Source organism: Myxocyprinus asiaticus, chromosome 23 (assembly GCF_019703515.2).
Source record: "Myxocyprinus asiaticus isolate MX2 ecotype Aquarium Trade chromosome 23, UBuf_Myxa_2, whole genome shotgun sequence".
Taxonomy (NCBI): Eukaryota; Metazoa; Chordata; class Actinopteri; order Cypriniformes; family Catostomidae; genus Myxocyprinus; species Myxocyprinus asiaticus.
Genome location: NC_059366.1, coordinates 9,962,609 through 9,977,270, shown reverse-complemented (window position 1 = coordinate 9,977,270; position 14,662 = coordinate 9,962,609). Strand labels below are relative to the sequence as shown.

General features: G+C 39.7%; 1 protein-coding gene across 1 annotated transcript in view; it reads left to right on the top strand.

Moving 5' to 3' along the window:
- The first annotated feature begins 6,711 nt into the window (after positions 1 to 6,711).
- LOC127413708 (protein delta homolog 2-like) overlaps positions 6,712 to 14,662 on the top strand; it is a 31,314-nt gene continuing 23,363 nt past the window's right edge. The window contains exon 1 of the mRNA XM_051651064.1: positions 6,712 to 6,860. The gene's annotated coding sequence lies outside the window, so the exon portion shown is untranslated. The remainder of the gene's footprint in view (positions 6,861 to 14,662) is intronic.

The window sequence follows — 14,662 nt, the reverse complement described above, 5'->3', positions numbered from 1 at the left end:
ATGACAGAGCGGGGTCAGCGGATGCTGAGGCGCATAGTGCGCAGAGGTCGCCAACTTTCTGCAGAGTCAATCGCTACAGACCTCCAAAGTTCATGTGGCCTTCAGATTAGCTCAAGAACAGTGCATAGAGAGCTTCATGGAATGGGTTTCCATGGCCGAGCAGCTGCATCCAAGCCATACATCACCAAGTGCAATGCAAAGCGTCGGATGCAGTGGTGTAAAGCACGCCACCACTGGACTCTAGAGCAGTGGAGACGCGTTCTCTGGAGTGATGAATCACGCTTCTCCATCTGGCAATCTGATGGACGAGTCTGGGTTTGGCGGTTGCCAGGAGAACGGTACTTGTCTGACTGTATTGTGCCAACTGTGAAGTTTGGTGGAGGGGGGATTATGGTGTGGGGTTGTTTTTCAGGAGCTGGGCTTGGCCCCTTAGTTCCAGTGAAAGGAACTCTGAATGCTTCAGCATACCAAGAGATTTTGGACAATTCCATGCTCCCAACATTGTGGGAACAGTTTGAGGATGGCCCCTTCCTGTTCCAACATGACTGCGCACCAGTGCACAAAGCAAGGTCCATAAAGATATGGATGAGCGAGTTTGGTGTGGAAGAACTTGACTGGCCTGCACAGAGTCCTGACCTCAACCCGATAGAGCACTTTTGGGATGAATTAGAGCGAAGACTGCGAGCCAGGCCTTCTCGTCCAACATCAGTGTCTGACCTCACAAATGCGCTTCTGGAAGAATGGTCAAAAATTCCCATAAACACACTCCTAAACCTTGTGGAAAGCCTTCCCAGAAGAGTTGAAGCTGTTATAGCTGCAAAGGGTGGGACGACGTCATATTAAACCCTATGGATTAAGAATGGGATGTCACTTAAGTTCATATGCGTCTAAAGGCAGATGAGCGAATACTTTTGGCAATATAGTGTATATATTGTCCTAAGAACATTCAAGTTCAAAGAGTTTAAACTTTTGACTAAAATCTACTTTCATAATACAGTATAGCTGAGTCATGCCAAAATGTTTGCCAGAGCAGGTTTTATTCTGTTCACTTTGAACCCAACAGTTACAAATGACAAAAATATAACATTGTAGTTTGGAGGATAGAATTCAAAAATTATTATGATTTAAGAGGGTTTTGAACTAGATGTTTGAAATCACCATATAAATCCATTGCTGGAGAAAACACATTTGAGTAATTATACTTTTGACTCAGAACCTTATGGTTACTGATATATAGTCCTTGCGCAACTAGCACTGGTCTACCCTACACAAAACCCTAAACATTTACAAGTATCATTGAAGCAAAGTGTTTGAATCTCATAATTTTATATTATTATTTTGGTTGAGTAATTGCCTTGCCCATTATCTGTGAATTCATGAATTAAGCTCCTAACCGTGAATATATGTACATTCAGTCCCAATTAAAGTTCTTGATTTATAGGTCTGGATGTAATTCTCTCAAAGGGCTTTGCATTGCTCACTAGCAACTCACTCAGATTTGCATACAGACACATTGCTGTGGCATGTGTGGTGTGGAAAACATCAGTGAGTTGTATATGGACTTCGTAAATACCATCACTTCCTAATAAAACTGTGACTCCATAATCTACTTTCTCTGGCACTCGCTAAACTGTCCAGCATAAGACCAGGGACTGACAGACACAAGAACTACACTTATGAGAAGGAAGGACAGACAGACAGACAGACAGACAGACAGATAGATAGATAGCATTACTTCATTGAAAAGGAATAGCATATTCATGGTTTTTCAGACTGAAATTGCCATATGAATCACAGTGTGCCGTATGCCGAGTGCTAAACTCATGTGTTAGAAATAATAGGAAGCAGGCAATCTACTTTACTCTCACTCTGCCATCTACAAACAGAAGGCATCCTCGATCTGTTGCTATAGTAACAGTGACCACCACGGACACACAAACCAGGATTACACAGTGATTTTCATCCACTTTGCTTTATAATGTGAGTGGTAGTCATAGATGCTGTGAAAAGGATGAGTTGCATTTAAAGCCCATCTGAAATTATCTTTTGAAGATGCTTTTATCCTCCACTTCAAGCTAGTAATATAAAGCAGATCCAATCTTCATGCAAAAAGCATGAATATCAAAGGTATAACATTAGCATTGGCTGAGTGTGTACGTTTTCTCGGAAAGACAAATATACCTCCCATCCAAGCTGCTCAGCTGTAAGCTCTGACTGTTAAACACCCACTTAGCTCATATTCATCCCTTCCAAGCATATGAGTCAGAGAAATAAGGTGCAGCGCAGTTGGAACAAAACACATTCAAATACAGATTTTCTAGAGCACACAGTCAGAGTTCCACAAAATGTAGAAAAAATTGCCAAAGGGAATTCTTGCCTGTAAATGAAAGTTTTACTGTAAGATGATAACATGACATGCAGAGCATTCAAAGTGGAAATTTTGCAACAACAATGGGAGCACAAATCCCTTGCAGCAGGTGGGGCAACTGGGCAAAGCTCTGCTAAATAACTGGCATGGAACCTTGAACTGCAGTTCTTTTTTGAATGCTATAATACGAATTCTGTCTTGTCATTTTGATGGATGGATTTTTCATACAAGGTCTTCTGGGTTCTAATTCAGCCTAATATAACTTTTGATTTTAATAAATGAAGAGTGCGGGAGGCCTGGGTAGCTCAGCAATTAAAGACACTGTCTACCACACCTGGAGTCACAAGTTGAATCCAGGGCGTGCTGAGTGACTCCAGTTAGGCTTCCTAAGCAACCAATTGGCCCGGTTGCTAGGGAGGGTAGAGTCACATGGGTTAACCTCCTCATGGAGCTATAATGTGGTTCTCACTCTCGTTGTGGCGCATGGTAAGTTGTGCGTAGATGCCGCGGAGAATAGCGTGAGCCTCCACACGCGCTAGGTCTCTACGGTAATGCGCTCAACAAGCCACGTGATAAGATGCACGGCTTGACATCTCAGATGCGGAGGCAACTGAGATTCGTCCTCCACCATTTGGACTGAGGCAAGTCACTACGCCACCATGAGGGTCTAGAGCGCATTGGGAATTGGGGAGAAAAGGGGAGATTTTAATTAAAAAATAAGTGAAGAGTGCATCTGAAGTGGTTGTATATCATGAGCTCGGACACATCCATTTGCATTGTGCTTTGCAATGTAACTGGAAAGGAGTTTGAGCTGTGGAACAGCGGACTGAGTGAGTCTGGTTGCACGAGAGAACATTGCCACCCGCTGTCACCCAATGCCACTGATTATAGCTACACAGAGCACTCATAATAACATAAAATAAAAAGACTATGGTGCTGGATTGCCACTTATTATAACACATACACAAACATAATGGAAACTCCTGCTCAAGAACTGGAGACGTGTCTTTTGCATTAGACACGAAAGCTATTTCAAAAAGTGGTAGGGACAAAATTGGCAAAGGCAAAAAGTGGTAGGGACCCACTCGTCCCAGCCGCAAAAGACGCCTAGGGGTGAGTAGTATAGTATGAATAGATTCTGGACATACTTCATCCAGGAACGCAGGCATTGTCGCGTGACCCGAATATATAACCTCATAACAGCAACCGTGAAAATAATTTACTATGGTTTCGTTAAACAAGCACCATTTAGCACGTAGTTGAAATGGACTGCCTGATTCATAGTTCTCCGCCATTTCTTTTGAACCCAGCATTTTTGAACTTGACATCTCCTCGGCTCCCGAAGAGATTACAGGATAGAATAGTGTCCAGTGGATGCTCACTTCAGATTCTCGCCAGAAATAGTAGGTCTTCTGGGTGTTTCTCGCTTACTGTTTTATAAATACTGAGGATTCTGACAAACTAATCAATCAAGTATGCATATTCGGATGTAGCACATGACATCTAGTAAGTGCAACTGAATATGCTGTGTGCTATTGCATGTGCTATCTCAAATTAAGTCCTTAATTTTTTTAATTGCAGTACTTGTTGGGACTGCAGTGGATAATGGTGTACATCTAAAGCAGAAAGCACTTGCAACTGAGAAAAGCAGACTTTAAAAACTCTAATTATTGCATTGCCATTTTCAGCACAAACATCATAATCAGACCACGGCAGGGCAGATGTACAAATGTGTGTTTAAATGATGAAGCTGAATGGCTGGAATAATGGGTATGCCATTATCTCAATATAAACATGAGGCAGGCAACCAAAACAAATGAGCTTAGAGTGCTTTCCTATTCATGTGTGCTCAGCTAACTGTGTCTCCCACAGACGATCAGGATAAGACTTCAGGAGCCTACTAAACCCGTCTGCCCTTCTGCTTTTGATAGTAGAGATTCTGCTTTCTGAAAAGAATGTGATAGGCAGCTGCTACCTGCAGTGTTATTATCATGGATGAAAAGAAAATTGAAAACTAAAAGAAAATATTACCTGACCTTACCACTGACTTTCAATCAAGTTAATTACCATTAAGTATACTTGGGTTACGCATATTTCTAAAATAATTTTATGTAGAATACATTTAAAATGTGAATTATATTCATATGTACATCTCTATGTGTTTCTGTGACAGCTAAAAGAACAGGGATAATGAAAAAGCAGGAATTAATTGCTTTGTTAAACCATTCCTTGGAACCAGGTGTGGCCCATCTTCAAGGGAGCTTTAAGGTACCTTTGGGCCCATGGGCTCGGTGTTCCGCGGAGGCCCCCTTCCAGTAGTTTTGCTGCACGGACGCACATCATCTCCATGTCTATAATTGCGAGTCTCGCTGACAGCATTTAGACATGCTCATCCTGCAAACAGGGATGGGGAACATGGGGTGTTGGACACCGCGAGCTGGGCCACATGGAAGTTTATGGGCCCCTAGGCTTCAGCCCTTGTAAGCCCGCGTGTTATACTACAGTCTCATCACATTTTAACTTTTTGTTTAGCCTCCCATTTAGCTCACGAAAACACACTGCGTGATCATGAGGAAGGATTACATCAAGATGCAAACTGGAATGCAGGTGCGGAATTTCATATACTGTAAATAAAATAGTCTACTTCTCTCTCGCCGTTGCTAGCATGCCAGTCATTACCCATCCACGTGCCAATGCTGGCACGCATGCCATAGGTTGCCGACCCCTGTTTTAAAGCTTTCTCTAAACACATTTGCACTGGTTCTATGGCTGTTTAAAAGTTATGACAATATTCACACCTGTGGTGCCGATTTTCATGATTTCGCCTAAGGCCCCACAAACCCATGGGCCGGCCCTGCTTGGAACCAATTCGATCTTCCATTGACTTGATTGGTGCAACTTTGGCAACTCAAGCAGTCCCTCTGACTACAGCAATAGAATAATGATACTAGTGCATGATGTGGACACTCTGCAAACAAAGCTGGCACAAGTGGCAGAGGAAGGTGACTTAAAAGTAAAGTCATAAGTAATGTGATTGCTTTTCCCAAGAGTATCAGTAAAGTAATCAGATTCAAATTTTAAATAATTAGTCATTTGTAGTGGATTACTTTTTTGAGTAACTTTCCTAACACTGTTTAACAGTATTTAAATCACATCAGTTACCGCATTAACTTTGGCAGCCCAAAAATATGAAATGTAAAACTAGAATAAAAACTAAACATACTGTAAAACTAAAACTAAACTAAAACAAGAACACTAACAAAAACTGGAAAAAAGGTCACATCCACACTAATTCACTTTGGTTTGAAAACTTGTTCAGTTCCTTCCATCATTGTTTTCCAAAGTATGCAGTAATGGAGAGCATTTTCTAAATGCTCTGTTTTCGGTGAAGAAAAACGTCGTTCTAGTGTGCATGAGAGGTGTAAACACAGTTAAATCAAGGCACTTTCAGACAAAAACTTTATTAGTGTGGACATGGCATTGGGGTCAATACTAACAAAAACAAACTGAAATTTAAAGGACAAATAGAAAATAAAATAGAAATAAAAACTATTTAAAAAAAAACTATATTAACTTGGGTGTCTACTATTACATATAGTATGCCCACATAGTAATGTACTTGTTTGCCAGTGAGTGAGCGTGAGCAACAGCTTTTGGGCCGGTTTCTATGTAAAATCCAGGGCCAATTTCTCTTCCCAGTCTGCCCCTGGCTTATGTGCTCGCATGTGTGTTTACGAGTGCGGTCTCCAATCACAGTGGTGTGGACATGTAGATGCCTGTTTTCAAATGCTCCACAGGCCTGATATTGTTGAGATAATCTGCTGAAAACTGATCCTCTCTACACTATCGCCTGCAGAGGAACGTGTGGGCACATCAGCCCCCAACATCAGGAGCCTCGTCTGTCGCTACAGCAACAACAAAAAGCCCTTCATTACAGCCACAGTGTTCAAGAATGGTTCTGCCAGACTGCATTTCTGCTAGACTGTTAACAAGCTGGCAAAAATGTGGACAATAGCCACTCTATCAGCTTTGATCATTGGTACAAATGAATGTTTACGGACAGTATGAAACAACAAGACTTGCCATGTACTTGTGAAACTTGAAATAAGTGCCTGAGGGTTTGAGAAAAACCACGATATCTGTGTATTTTGTAATCACCCTAGCGTGATGGATGGTCTTTGAGCTGTGTGAGTAGAGTAGAGAGGGTGGTAATGAGGGTTGCCTGCCTCTTTAAGAGTCAGTCCTTTGGGCAGGTTGGTTTGTTGAGTAGGGAGGTGGATCCTTGTCTGCTTTTACAAACAAGCATTTCTAGTAACCAAACGTGCCTCGCTACCAGGCTGATCTTGAGGGTGTGCTGATACGAGATTGAATAGTGTAGTTGAGCATAATTGTTTTGTTTTTTTAATGACTTCCTCATGGTGTGTGTGTGAGTCCCATTTCATCATCACCTGAGGTTTTCAGAACACTACTGGAGGGACCACCAACAGCTCAGGTGTGTAACATCTAATTTAGATTATTTAATGACAAGATATATAAACACACTTAGAGCTGAATTGTTAGGCAGCTTGTAAAGTAATGTCATTTAAAAGAGCCAGGTTATGCACTACCTTTTGAACATTTTAAAATGAATATGCTTGTGTAGTAAAAGTAGTATTTCTATAAAAGTGTAAACCAGATTTAGATAGTCAGGCTTACTTTAATTAACTATAACTTGATTATTTACACAAACACAATGGCATGGAAATGTTGTTTGTCTTTGCAACATCATTCAAGACATTACTGTTATTTTAGAGTAGGTGTTGTCAAGTTTATTGGCAAATAGTAGGTTTTAAAATACATACAGAGTGATCTGAGTTTAAGGATTACCTTGAGATCCATAAAGTTAATTGATCTCAGATATTTATAACCCTCATATTCTTTTGAGATTGACTGTACTGTTTTTATGTTTGGGGTCCCAGAGGGATGATGAATAATGTATGTGTAAAAATAATAGTAATTTCAAAATCTCTTATTTTCCCTTCACATTTTTTATTTTTAATGTTCTGTGGTTCTATGGATAGTTGCTACATGTTTTAATTATTTGTTTGTTTATTATTTTTTTTAAATGAAATGAAAAGATTTTTAAAATGTATTTACCATCTATTTTATTTACTATTTCAAATTTATTTACATTTTTTTTTTTTCCATTTATCGACAATCTTTTCTCATAAGATTAAGAACAGTAATGAATTTACATGAAATTACAATTTCCTTTAATAGCTTAAAACTTTTTTAAATTAATGCATGATGGCTTTTATAGGCATAAAATGTGTCAGGGCATACTGTGTATTTATAATGATCACCTCTTTAGATTTTCTGCTTTATTGATGAACAGACAACAATGCCTCGCAATTTCTAAGTAGCATTGTCAAAAGTTGCTTCAAACTATTTATTATAAAATAAATAGTTTAGACTCTTACTTCTGATTGGATGAGCTGCATTTTAAGATGTTGTACAATGACAATATTCACACGTTCTATATTAATGCTGCTGCACTATGTGGCACAATCACAGCTAATCAGAAGACGTTTGATGTTTAATGTGAGGGGCAGGATCTTGGACAAATGAGATTGTACAGTGGCCAGGGCTACCCTTCATGACAGCGTTGAAACAGAAACTAAGAGATGGACTATATGTCCTGTCACTGACATGCACAGAACGGGGGCTACAGGAGTGCAAGCCCCTGCCCCTTTCATTCACAAATGTAAAGGTGCCCTTTTAAGCGGAGGTGCTTTAAGAGCACGGAGGTGCCTTCAAGAGCGCAGAGATTTGTCTTTACTACAGTACATCCCATCTTGGCATGTCCCGAGTCTAACATTGGTATCGGAATCGGGTCTGATACAGCGTTCTTGTACTTGTATGACAGCGAGCTGAGTGCTAATTCACTTAGCAGCGCGAGGCACATACAGACTACATATGTATTTAATTAAATAGAAGCCTTTTGCTGTTTAAAAATCACACTGGGTCACATAGCGACCGGCTTTTCCGGAATTGAGAAGCTACCATCAAAAACACACAGAAACCAAAAGGATTTCACTCCGAAATAAAAAGCTCCACCAAAATAAAAGCTAAATAAATTGAAAAAAATACAACAGATATCACTTTTATATAGTAGGGTACAACGGGGCTAAAGGCACACCCTTTTCTATGGTCACAAAGTGTCTCAAAATTCATATATATATTTTTATTGAATATTTATGGAGCAACATAATTTGTGTGAATAGAAATAACAACAGAAGTTTGTTTTGAATACAATTCTCTTTTTTTTTAAACTTGGGGTAAAAGGCCCCCCGGGGGTTATATTGATATAGTGTACACACTGGGGCAATAGATATAGGGCACAATTTGGCAAGGTCAGACAGCAAGATGCTTTTTTAGTAACAAATTAAATGATGCTTACTCAAAATATCCACTTCAGAAAAGGGTGCATAATTTCTTGTCAATTTTATTCACATTTGGCATTTCATTACATCTCAAGTATTTTAGTAACAAATTAATCTCCACTGTGATTGAATCAGTCAATGTGAGCCCACTTTGAAAATGTTTCACTTTGAAATTTGTTGTTTCACAACAAATCTATTCCCGCCACTTAAGAAAAACAGTGTGTTTAACAGGGGTCTTTATCTCCTGCAACAGAGGGGCTTTTTATCCCAAATACTATCCTTTCACTTATGGGACAGATATTGCATTTTATATATATATATATATATATATAATCACCTTGAACAAAATTAAAAATGACAAATAAGTATTTTGTTTCAAAATAAATGTTATAATTTCCAGGATATTCATTAGCTACATAAATTTACAACATTAAAAAAATATATTAGATCAAAATCAAACTTTAGACATTACCTCATGGAACAGGAAAATGTTGCAGTTCATAGTTTCAAACAGGTGCTTAGGAAAGTACTGTGGTAGTTGTTGAAGCTATTTAGTGTTTTGGGAGAAAATAAAATCAATGGAGCCTTTTACCCCATTGTACCCTAATATAATATTTACTGTAATACTACTACTATTAATAATAGGAATAAATCAATAATGATTACATCTGTGATGCTCTGTTATAAAGCACTTTATTGGACAAAAATAACTTTAGTGTTGTATTTTGGATTGTGCTGTGAGGTTCTGTATAAAAGCAATTCATTTGATAAAAATAATACAATATTTTATTTGAATAAAGTTTTAATAAATTCATTTATTTAGACACCATTTGTATGATAAAATTGAAATAAACTGTTGATATGGGATTCTGAAAAGATAAACCCAAAAAACAGGTATCGGTAAGAAAGGGTATAGCCAGGAAATTAGTTTTGGGTGGGTCTCAATAAAATGGATGGGCCAAGTTTTCACCCCAAATTTCTTTATACCACATTTTTCTTAAAAACAATGAAGTGGCACATTCAAAAAGTGCTTTCACACTTTCAGAAATCAGAATTTAGGCATTTTTAAACAAATGTATAAATGTATATTTGAAGTCAAAGAATAATCTCTAATATTCTCTGATAATCTCTAAATATCTACGCCACTCTTGGTAAGCAAGTACCGAAAAACAAGTATCAGTACTACCTGTATTGGAAAAAAAAAAAGGTTTCAGAACATTACTACATTTTTTCATAGAACACAAAAGGAGAAATTCAGAAGAATTCTTTTGATGAGGCAGCTCTTTTCCATTCTACAACAATTCATAGGGACCATGGTTGTCGAACTTTAATAATGTTAAAAAGCACAATACAGGTAGTCCCTACAACTCATGTGCTAATTCCAAGTCTTCTGAAGTCATCTGGTCCTCACATAAAGGACATCAGAAAACTTCAAATATAGCACACAAGAAGTATGAACTACTCTTTTGGTGTTTTCATAGTGCCTTTTTGTCCTTTTTGGAGCTTGACTGCCATGGTTCACATGAAGTGTTGCATGGAAAGTGCTGCAAGTTCTTCAAAATTTCTCCTTTTGTGTTCCATGGAAGAAAGAAAGTCATACAGGTTTGAAAGTATATGAAATTGAGTAAAACATTATATAATTTTTATTTTGGTTTAACTTTTCCTTCAGTAATGAATTTAACTTTAAAATGTTTTTGCTGTTGTTTCTGTTTTATAAAAGTAATAAACCACTCAAGTTCAAGAGTACCTAAGATCACCCCTTACCTGTAGTAAACGCATTGGCCTCGAGTGGTTTATTGCTTTTACTAACATCAATCAGAAAAACAAAACACCTTCCAATCAGAAGGGGCACAGTGGTCACAACTCAGCTGTTGTTAGATGCCTTTGTTTATTTAGTATCTGACAGTAACCCCACAGTAAGTAGTAAGTAACAGACAGCTCCATCAGAGTAAGTTTTAGGAATGTATAACATGTAAATCTATATGAGACATTGTTATAATTATTCACCAACCACTGGATGATTTATTACACTTTGATGCTTTGTGAAAGATGGACCCCAAAAATAACAACAGTGTCCCTCTATTTGTGGTCTCAGCTGGATAAAGGCAAATAAGTCAAATGGCATAAAAAGCTTCTCACTTCATTATTCCCATATGATGTGACACAGATCAAATAAACATAAATGTAACATCATCTTGATCAGTGAATGCACCCCTCTAAGGATGCTTCCAAATCAGATGCATTATTGCAAAATTATGGAGTATGATTTTAATTATCTATCACAGGTTTGTACTATAAATCTTAAAGGAATATTCCAGGTTCAATACAATTTAAGCTCAGTTAACAGAATTTCAGTCATAACAACTCTCATTATGATTTAGTATGTTACTGTGGGTATGTCATATCAATAGTATGTGGTCTTGGCAGACGATATATGCTACACTGCTGCTGCTGCTACTGCAGAGCAAATATGAAGACTTGCTACTGCTAGAACATACACAGACATAATTTGTTAGCATGTTGGCATGCTGTTGCTGCACAAGTAGACACACATACAATCCCCCAACAAAGCAGGGAAGCTGCTCAAACATATCACCAAGTGTATACTAGCTAAGTGTGTGGGCCAGCTTGGCTGAATGATCTAATGCTAATGAACTAAACCTCTATGTGTGCCTGAGCCAGCTTGGCAGAATGGCTTAAACGGCTAGTTACCTGACTCATAATGTGTATCTGGACTAGGAAAACCCAGAGCTTATTTAACTAATTACTTAGCCTAGCTATCTCTGGATTCATTTAAATTTATGACATAACCTAAGATAGCAATGTGTGTCAGTGCCAGATTTGCCTAAGGCTTACCTTGTTAAAGGCTTGCTTCTATATGTCATGGCCAAAAGCTGGCCTTACTGTGCAAGCTGTTAGAAGAAAACCCCAGCAACCAAAAAAAGCATTTTCAGAGAAAAACTCTAGCAACGCGCAAGTAAAACTGGCTGATCTGCAAAACTGTGCTATTTAAATGTTAGGCAAAGAAAGAGTACACAAGTTGATTGGCTTATGGATTACATATCAAAGGACCTATCCTCTTACACCATGCAAGCCAATTGGCTTAATAAATCACATGTGAGCGAGTCAACTGGCTAACAGATAAAAAAAATAAATAAAAAAAAACCTATCGGCTTGTGCAATGTAGAGTTTCATATCTGAATTTTAAGTTATTTATGGCATAATATTGATTACCACAAAAAAATTCAGCCAGTCCCTCAGGATGACAATACAAGGTGGCGCCATGGATGGCAGCCTCAGTGTGGAGTCTCCAATTCTTTTGTTGTTGTTTTTTTTGTTTGTCCTGTGTTTATTCATTTTTTTCCAATCAGTTTTACAAGGGACGAACTGCTGAACATTCGGCAGCACATACCAGACAATCTTTTCCTGGTTTTTGACTATTCAGACGTTTTGATGGACACTTTAGTCAGAGGCGCAGCTGTGTTGTTCAAGCGCGCTATGAGACGCAAGCGAGCGAAGTGAGCTTGACCAGCGCGGCTCTCGAACAGTGCTGCTGAGTATTCATCTAGCGAATCTCTGCTCTCTTCCTAACTAAACGGACAAACTTCATCTCCTCACCCGTACAAACAAGGACTTTTCAAACTCTGCAGCCTTATTCTTCACAGAGTGAAGCCATTCCGGACAGCACGTTACAACTGCTGGGCTTCCAGCTGTTCCGAGCCAATCGCAATGCAGAGTTAACGGGGAAAACGAGAGGTGGTGGAACATGCTTTTACATCAATGAAAGTTGGTGTACAGATGTAACAATGTTAAAGAAGATGTGCTGTCCTGATTTGGAAGAGCTCTTTATCAACTGTAAGCCTTTCTACTCACCGCGGGAGTTTTCCCCGTTTATTCTGATGGGTGTTTATATTCCTCCACAAGCGTGTGTGAGTGTAGCACTGCAACAGCTGGCTGATCAGATCACAGACACGGAACAACAATACCCAGACTCACTTATTATTATTCTCTGCAATTTTAACAAAGCTAACCTCACCCGTGAGCTGTCAAAATACAGACAGCACATTACATACCCCACCAGAGACATAAATATACTGGATCACTGCTACACAACATTAAATGATGCATATCGATCTGTCCCTAGAGCAGCTTTGGGACTGATCACTGTCTGGTTCATCTTCTTCCGACCTACAGGCAGAAACTAAAATCAGCTAAACCTGTAGTAAGGACTTTAAAGAGATGGGCCAATGAAGCAGAGCTGGAACTAAAAGCCTGCTTTGACTGCACAAGTGTTTTTGAAGCTGCAGACAACAATCTGGATGAGCTCACATATACTGTGACATCATATATCAGTTTCTGTGAGGATATGTGCATTCCTACTAGGACTTATTTAATGTTCAACAATGACAAACCATGGTTTAAAGCAAAATTCAGGCAGCTTCGTCAGAGGATGCTTACAGAAGTAGGGATACAATCTTGTACAGTCAGCCCAGAAACACACTGATAAAAGAGATTAGAGTGGCTAAATGAAGCTACTCTGGGAAGCTGAAAAAACAGTTTCAGCTAACGAACCTGCATCAGTGTGGAGAGGCCAGAAAGACATTACTAACTACAAGACACCATCCCCCAGCACTGTAGGGAATCAACAACTGGCTGATGACCTGAATATGTTTTACTGTAGATTTGAAAAGCCCAGTCTCACACCCCACACCCGCTCTGACCTTCACCTCACACAAACATCAACACCTCCTGCAACCACCCTCCTCCCCCCTCCTGCTACTCAACCTGCACTTAAGATCTGTGAAGAGGATGTGTGTCAGGTCTTCCTGAAACAAAAGATAAGAAAAGCACAGGGCCCAGGCGGTGTTTCACCCACTTTTCTAAAATCCTGTGCTGACCAGCTTGCCCCCATCTTCACACAGATCTTCAACGATCACTGGAGCAGTGTGAAGTTCCCTGCTGCTTCAAACGCTCCAACATCATCCCAAAATCACAGGACTTAATGACTACAGACCCATCACTCTGATGTCTGTGGTCATTAAGTCATTTGAGAGACTGGTGTTGGCCCACCTGAAGGATATCACTGGACCCTTTCTGGATCCCCTTCAATTTACTTATAGAGCAAACAGGTCTGTGGATGATGCAGTCAACATGGGATTGCATTATATCCTGCAACATCTGGACAGACCAGGGACATATGCAAGGATCCTTTTTGTGGACTTCAGTTCAGCTTTCAACACCATCATCCCAACTATTCTCTGGACTAAATTAAACCAACTCTCTGTTCCCATCTCTGCCAATCAGTGGATCACCAGCTTTCTGACAGATAGGCAGCAGGTAGTGAGACTGGGGAAATTCACTTCCAGCACCTGTACGGTCAGCACTGGTGCCCCCCAGGGATGTGAGCTCTCCCCACTACTCTTCTCCCTGTACATAAATGACTGCACTGCCAAGGACCCCTCTGTCAAGCTCCTGAAGTTTGCAGATGATACTACTGTCATCGGCCTCATCCAGGATGACGATGAGTCTGCATACAGAAGGGAGGTTGAACAGCTGGCTGTCTGGTGCAGTCAAAACAACCTGGAGCTGAACACACTCAAAACAGTGGAGATGATAGTGGACTTTAGGAGGAACACCCCAACATTGACCTCGCTCACCATTCTGAACAGCACTGTGGCAGCAGTGGAGTCATTCAGGTTCCTGGGCTCTTCCATCTCACAGAACCTGAAGTGGGAGACCCACATTGACTCCATTGTGAAAAAGGCCCAGCAGAGATTGTACTTCCTTCCCCAGTTGAGGAAGTTCAACCTGCCACACGTGCTGCTGATACAGTTCTACTCAGCAGTCATTGAGTCTGTCCTCTGCACTTCAG